Below are 8,199 nucleotides of genomic sequence, written 5' to 3' on the forward strand. Positions count from 1 at the left end.
CACCGTGCCCCAAGCAAGGAGAGCGCAGCGAGCCAAGCGAGGGGATGCTGTGCTACGTTTCAATTTCCATGTCAACTGTGTCGACATTTAGGATAATTTTTCTTTTGAAAAACACCATATTGACCTTTTGACTGTCGACCTAATGACCCTGTCGACCTAACCCATTTCGACCTAGACTCATGTCGACCTTCCTGCATGTTGACCTAAATGCATGTCGACTTAATGGTGTCGACCTAATAACCATCAACAAACATGCTGGCGACCTAATGCGCCACCCCCCCCTCCGCACACTGCTCCCTGCAGTGCACATGGTTTTGTCCATTTGAGAAGAAATTTGCATTTGCGAGTGAACCAGAATAAGGGCCTTTATCGCCCATCTTAGTAAATTTCCCCCTATGTGTTTTCCATTTAAAATCAATGCTGTTTTAATAACTGAAAATAATACATATTTCCTCATCTTAAAACTAGTAAGGGGCTTTAACAGCGTGACCCCCCCCCCCCCCCCCCCCCCCGGAGTACAGAGGTACAGAGATTAGGGGGAGTCTCATGATTAGCTATATTCATTCCGGTAGTTCAGTGTGCGCCGTGCCTTATGACTGTAATATATAGGGTACACCAGAATAGATGTCGCATATGTAACTGTGGAACTTTGTCTATATACACAGGACCCTCTTGACTTCAGATGCAGCTGATCCCATTGCTGAGACATTAAAATATGAGACAACCTAGGAATCGGACAACTACAAAACGTTGACCCTGAGCCAAGGTATTAATTAGTTTCATGTAGCATTGAAAATGTAAACCTATAGCCCCAACTGTGGTGTGGATAGTTCAACAGGGACAGAGAACTTCAGCGAAGACAACTGCGTACGGTTAATTTAGGATTATTATAAGGATGGTCAAAGTGATCTCTGTAGGTGTTATGTAATGAGACGTACTGGTTGAAAAATACACCTGCTGCTTACATTAAACGGGTTGGGTACCAAATCCTAGGACCGACAGATTACCGACACCGGGGTCGCAACAAATCATGGTAAATATTTGTGACATATTCCTAATCCTACCCTTAATCTTCACCTCCTGCAGCCTAATGCTGGGTACACACCAAAACTATTTGGGTTGGAATCGGATTGGATGCAAATTGTCAGCAGATCGTGCGATGGTCGCACCATCTTTTGAGCACACGATTTGCATCTGATTTGCATCCGATCTGACCTGTATTCAGTTGAATGGATCTTTTACAGATCCTACCAGCAGCGGGTAGGATCTGTAAAATGACCAAACGATGGCGGGGATGCGCATCGGATCGGAATCGGAACGGAATCCGATCCAAACAAGCCCAATCTACATACAATCTGCATCCAATCGGTCTGAATTGGATCCAGATTGATGGGATTGTGCCCAAATCGTTTTGGTGTGTACCCAGCATAACTCTAACCGCTCTCCTCCTGCCCCACCCCAGCAGCCTATCCCTAACCTCCCCCACCTTTCCCTCATACCTATTGTGGAAATGTGTGAGTTTAGGGTACAGATAGAGCACCTCTCATGCTTATGGATCCTGGCAATTTTATTGCCAACCGCCAGTACCCGCCATCAGACATAAGGGCGCACTTGCATGCCACCTTCTGTCTGAGCCCACCGCCGCCCACCGTCACCTCCCTGCCACTCCCCCTTCACTGCCCACATCCCCAACCCTGCCTGTCTCCCTGAAGTGGAAATGGGCAGGAATTCCGCTCCCCACCCCCGAGTGACGGGGATGTGTGTGCATGTGGGACACTTGCGCATCCCCATCAGATGGAGCACCTCTCTGCCGGCTACATATTGAAGAGAGATAAAGTACAGGTATACATTACCAGCCCATTTCTGTCATATTCTAGCATACCCTATAAAATGAGATTTGGAAGATGATTGGTTTATTTTTTTTAATAAGCTTCCAAGTGTCATTTTATAGGATTTATCTTTCTGTACTATAGCTCTCTCCAATATTTGATACATTGCTCCTTATGTGAGGTAAAAGTGGGATGCTACTTTGCAGCTGTTATCTCATGGTATATCTGAGTAGACACTTTGTAAGGTGAAAATGAAATTGTTACTGTGAGTATAATATATAGGGCATGTCAAGGTTATGGTAAGCACCAAACACCACCATTTAGTAGGAAGGAAAAGACCATGGATTACCTCGGTCGGACAGATATTTCCTGACAACAGGCGGCTTGCATGTCACCATAGGTGCTGAAAACCATTGGATGGTGAAAGATCCAATGCTACATCCTAGGATGCATTGCAGATTAGTACCCCAGCAAGAGGCATCTGCTTCTAAATGTCTCCTGAGGCATTACCATTCAGAGCTATCAGTGCCTCTTCCCTGTACATCAGTGATTTTGAACCTTTTTACCTTGCGGCACACTAAATAAGATTTTTAAATTGCCAAGGCACACCATGAGACTCACACAGGGCAAAACACATTGGCCCCCACAGGAAAAAATACAAACCAATTGGCCCCCATATAAAAAACAATCACACTGGTCCCCACAGGTAACAAAAATAAAATACATTATCCCTTTACATGAAAGGAAGATACTAGTAAATAACAGCTGAACTGGTGGTGGCTGTAAACTGGTTGGGGAATCCTTATATCTGGGGGCACACATGAGAACGGCTCAAGGCACACTAGTGTTCCACGGCACGGTGGTTGAAAAACACTGCTGTACATTGCTGCAAAAAGTTTGGTATGTTTGTTTGTGTTTCTGTGTGTTTGTGTGTGTGTATACACACACACACACACCAACAGAAGGCACCAACAGAAAGCACGGATGAAACGCGTTGAGGGAACTCTGACAGCTGACCAGTGACTGTGCTAATGTATGCAACTTGGAGCATACACCAGATAAGCTTTCATCATTTTTAAACATTGTACGCACAACTAAATTGCTATTTTGTCAATTTAATTAAATATTTTAACAGTATTACACTATATCTCTGCTCCCTGTATATTCTTGTCTTACCTATGAATGATGATGAGACGTAGGGAATAAGGATCATATGGATTACTCCCGCCAGCAGGAGGACTAATACTTCAGGCTAAAAACACAGTTATTGGATACCACTGTCTATGGTACTCCTTAAATTTTGGGGGTGCTATCTATCGCTCAGGTGGAGGATAACTTCACAAAATTATATATATAGTGCGGCACTCCCAGCATAATAAAGAAACTCTTACACACCAATAGTGGTCAACGTTTCAGATTTTATAGAAAAAATTTCTATAAAAATTGAAACGTTGACCACTATTGGTGTTTAAGAGTTTCTTTATTATGCTGGGAGTGCCGCACCGTTCCTACCTACATACCTACCCATTGTGAAGGCACCGGTTTAACATTACTGCATCTTATTGGGAGTGCCGATTCCTGGACGTTTATATATATATACACACTACACTAGGAGGCGCCCATCTCACTTCCTTTTTCAGATAAACTACAAGGGTTCAATTGGAACTAGAACCATTTGGAGAGGGAGTAGCCACCCTGGAATGAGGGAGAAGTGTGAACTACTATAGAAAGAGTTCTATAACACTCTTTTAAAGTGTATACACACTACAAGGAACTATTAGGAGGACTGACAGCACTAGTACCACCACCAATCGCATATATATATATCTATATATACACACACACACACACACACACACAGGTCTCCCTTATCGGTATATTCCAAAGACCAAAATATTCCAAAAACCGTGGTTTTTCAGAATATTTCGTTTGTTCTTTTATTTATTTTTTCATACTTACCTCATCCCCGTTGTCCATGGTGGCCTTCAGGATCCTCTTCAGCAACATCTCCGGTGTCCAGGGGTGCATTACGCGAGTGTGCTGGCGCACCGGTGGCATCACTGCCACACCTGCGCACTCGCACAATGAACCCCTGGGCCTGGAGATGCCGCTGTGGGACACAGTGGACATTGGGGGACCATCAGGGCACCACCAGGGGACCAGGAAAGTATGGGAAAAAAATATTCCAAAATCCGGAAAAATCTCTTATCCGAAATGCTCATGGTCCCGATAAGGGATACTCAACATGTATATATATATATATATATATATATATATATATATATATACACACAAACATAGAAGGTGCTGCAGTCACGGCTTATTCAATCACATTAAGCAGACAAATGCCATAGCAGGTCAGGTCAACGTTTCAATTTTCATAGAAATTGTCATCAGTATTGTCCTGAGGACAATTTGTATGAAAATTGAAACGTTGACCTGACCTGCTATGGCGTTCGTCTGCTTAATTTGATTGAATAAGCCGCGACTGCCGCACCATCTATGATTGTGTCTACTGATTTTGTGAGGGCACTGGCTGCAGTTTTCATGGTCCTTGGGTGACAGACCCTTGCCATATATATATATATATATATATATTTATATATATATACATTTTCGGGTTATTGTTGGTGGTATAAGAGCACTGATACGTGCAGGTATGAGCCCACTGATAGGGCTTTTCTGTCGGTGCTATTTTAAGCAACCAGACAATAAATGTTATTTGTGAATGCACTTGTCCTTTTTTTATTTTTGGACCGTCGCTCGCCTCTGAGACTTGCTTATCCCAAGCACAAGGATTCTAGAGGAAATGGAGAGATAGAGAGATAGTGACGAAGTCCATGACGAAACACGTAGGGGCGTGGCCATTGTGACGTTATTCCAAATCTCCTGGCAGAGAGCAATTGCAAGCCGGTAAAAGAGCAGCCCTGGGACTCCGTGAGACGCCGGCAGTCCAGAGAAACAGGAGGTCCTGTGGAAGTCTTCTGAAGCGGTGACTATGGCTTTGTGCATGCTGTATTGCCAGTGAGGAGGTTTTATATCTAGTGGTAATCAGTTTACTGCTGAGGTCAAACCCGGTACGAGTCTTTGATATTAAATGTCTATTTTATATGTTTTATAAAAAACAACTTTATTGCACTATTTGGCGCCCCCTTTATCTCTGCATTTCCTCATATATATATATATATATATATATATATATATATATATATATATATATATATAAATGAGAGGTGTGTGTGCCTAAGTTTCCATTTCCAGTGTCTAGTGGAAGATCCCGATGAGGAACTGAGAGCGAAAGGTTGAATATATTAACATTAAAGCATGTTTGCAAATATACACACACACAAATCCATCCATAGCCCAAGAGAGCTGTAATATATGTTAACCCCCGACTGAATGACATGGCGGGCAATAACGGCTTCAGCTTGTCCTGTGGAATTATCTGTAATAGAAATAAAAATTATAACATTAGTGAAATGAGATTGGTCTCATTAAATGTGTGAGTACATAATAATTATACATAAAATGTTCCTGTCTCTTTCCTTTTGCCGGTCACTCTTTTGCCATGTCTGTGATTTTAGGTATATTTTGGCAAAAGTAAGCAGGGCCGGCGCCACCACTAGGCAGCTGTAGGCATTTGCCTAGGGTGCTGGCCACTGGAGGGCAGAAGATGGAGCAGGTGTCCCCCCCCTGGATGGTATGGCCATCTCCGCATCGCCCATCCTCCCCTCCGCCTCCCGTGGAGTGGCAGCAGCAGCAGCCTGGGTCCTGTGGCATGGAGGTGAGCATCTGATTGCCAGGCACCCCCCACCCCACGCAAGCCACGCCGCTTCACTCCCGGCACCCCCCCAGAGCCGTACCACAACACTCCCAGCACCCCCTCCCTGAGCTGCGCCACATCACTCCCGGCACACCCCCCCCCCCGAGCCGCGCCGCAACACTCCCGACACCCCCCGCCCCAAGCCGCATCACTCCCAGAACCCCCCCCCCTGGGCCGCGCAGCAACACCCCCCCCCAGTGTGGCGCTCCGGCGGCTTGCACCGGCCCTGAAGGTGAGAAATATTTTCTGTAGGTCCCAAATTCTCCCTGAATAATTTAAGATGCAGGTACTGTAGCAGCAAATGAACTTGACCTACACTGACACCAACATATTAATTCCTTCTCTATACTTTGCATGCTTTTCCATGTGCCAGCTGTTTGTAAAATTCTGGGAACTGTTGGGTGTATTTACTAAGTCCTGGAGAGAGGTAACGTACCAATCAACCACCTCCTAATTGTCTTTTTTTTAAACACTGGGGTAGGGATTTATTTATCTCCGTAAAGGAGAAGAAGTGGTCAGCACACGTTATCTGTGCTGATACCGCTTCTCTCACATGTATTCCTGTGCCAGTATCATGTTATCTGTGCTGATACCACTGTGCTGATACCATGTTGATGCGTTAGGTACAGTTGACTTAACTTAATACTTTTTTTCTGAATCTCTCTTTTAGAAAATTTTGGCTTTGGGGTGCCATTAAAAATATGCCTATACTCTAGGGTGCAATGAAAAAAAGTTTGGAAACCACTGGTATACAAAGATGGTCAATTGTATTTATTATTACATACAATGTATAACATCATTATTGGGTCCAAGTCCTGTACTAAGGCCGGCATTTTACCTTTATTGTTGTGCCCTGAAATGTGAACCTGGCTGTCACATACAATATGAAAAATGGGTTTATTGAGCTGAGAGAGTATATGAGGGAACAAAACATTTTTTTTTCATTATTATGAATATATATATATATATATATATATATATATATATATATATATATATATATATGAGATGCCATCTAGAAAAAGGAAAGTCTGATTATTAATGCTAAAGGTAAAATGATCTCCAGGAGTCAGGTGTAGGGATGGGCTATGGGGTGTGTGACATGATGCTCCGACAGTCGAAATTCCGACGGTCAATTTTCCAGACATGGAAACCCCTACCGTCGGTAGACCTATAAGGGGGCAAGTGCTAAGATGCCACTTAAAGGCTTGTGGGTTCTATTCTCCCTCTATGGGGGTAGTGGCCCCCAGGAGGGAGAATATCCCCTGTCAGTTGGGATGCCTACTGTCGCCATTTAACATTGGAGATTCCGATGTTGGTATAATGGCCGTCAGAGCGTCATTCGGCACCTGTGATGGGAGGGTCCATATGGATCTTTTGTTCTTTATATTTCTTACATCACTACTAGGTGCATACATAGTGGAGACCATCTATGTAAACCGAATGGAGTCAGTGGAGACCATCTCTGTACACAACTTCTCTAACAGGGCAAACCGAGCACTTATCCTTCCAGATGATGTATGAAATACTTGTGTCAATTGGAAAGGGAAATAGTATTGGGCATTAAATATCGATATTCCATATACTGTATATATATATATATATATATATATATATATATATATATATAGTCCAAAATTCCTCAAATCGAGGAGTAAGCACTCTCCTTATATAAATCAGGCAATCCAGGTAAAAGTTAATTTTCATTTATTCATCCATTATATGTGCATTGTGCCCATTTTTGCCCCGACGTTTCGGTCCATAAGAGGGACCTTTATCAAGGAGCCTGCAGTCAGAGGAGACAACATGCAAACAACAAAGTGAGTGCATGCAATCACCGCCACTTACAGAGTACACAATGGTTATAAACATCAGAAATAAAATCACTTACATGGGTCATGAAATCAAAACGATAAATCGATCAAAAGAGCCAAGGGTAGGAGAACCTCTCTGTAGCAGGAGGACATCTAAACTAGACCTGCCCGGGCCCGGCTTAAATACCCTGTGTATTGGTTCAATTGGGCGTCACGTGGAGCGGGAGATTTCCCGCCACTCGTCCCGGCGCCGGACCTCCGTCAGAGACCGGAAGTGACGTTGCCGGAAACGCAGCTCCGAGTGAGCCGCTAGTGACACGCACTGGAAACCCGGAAGCGGGTACTGAGTGCGTGTCACCTGGGTGAGACGCATCTGGAGCGCATAGTGCCGGAAATAGGCACTGATGCGCTATCTATAAACATAAATACAAATGGGATTAATTCCAAATAGTACTGGAAGAAAAAACACAGAGAAGCCGGGGCTCCGGGGGCTTCCTAAAGAGAGATACCCGCCCACTATTAGGATAGATTTGGGCATATTCATGATTGATTTTAAGACTATCGATGTCTAATAGCTGCATCGATAAGTACTGGTGTATATAGGTTTTTGGGTATATTGCAATTAGGGAGCTCACTTAGAAACATGAAACAGACTGGTATTCTATCAATGAAAATATAGGAAAAATTATTTTTAAGGGGAAATAAATTTTTTAGAAAGAATTTTTTTAGAAAA

At 43.5% G+C, this 8,199-nt stretch overlaps 1 long non-coding RNA gene across 1 annotated transcript; it reads left to right on the forward strand.

Annotated features, from left to right (window-relative positions):
- The first annotated feature begins 497 nt into the window (after window positions 1-497).
- Window positions 498-4,954, forward strand: LOC146045190 (uncharacterized). The gene is made up of 2 exons (XR_014465378.1): window positions 498-766; window positions 4,726-4,954. It is a non-coding gene; the product is annotated as an uncharacterized LOC146045190 (long non-coding RNA).
- Window positions 4,955-8,199: the final 3,245 nt, after the last annotated feature.

This window comes from Crinia signifera, chromosome 11 (genome assembly GCF_055691185.1).
Source record: "Crinia signifera chromosome 11, ASM5569118v1, whole genome shotgun sequence".
Classification (NCBI taxonomy): Eukaryota; Metazoa; Chordata; class Amphibia; order Anura; family Myobatrachidae; genus Crinia; species Crinia signifera.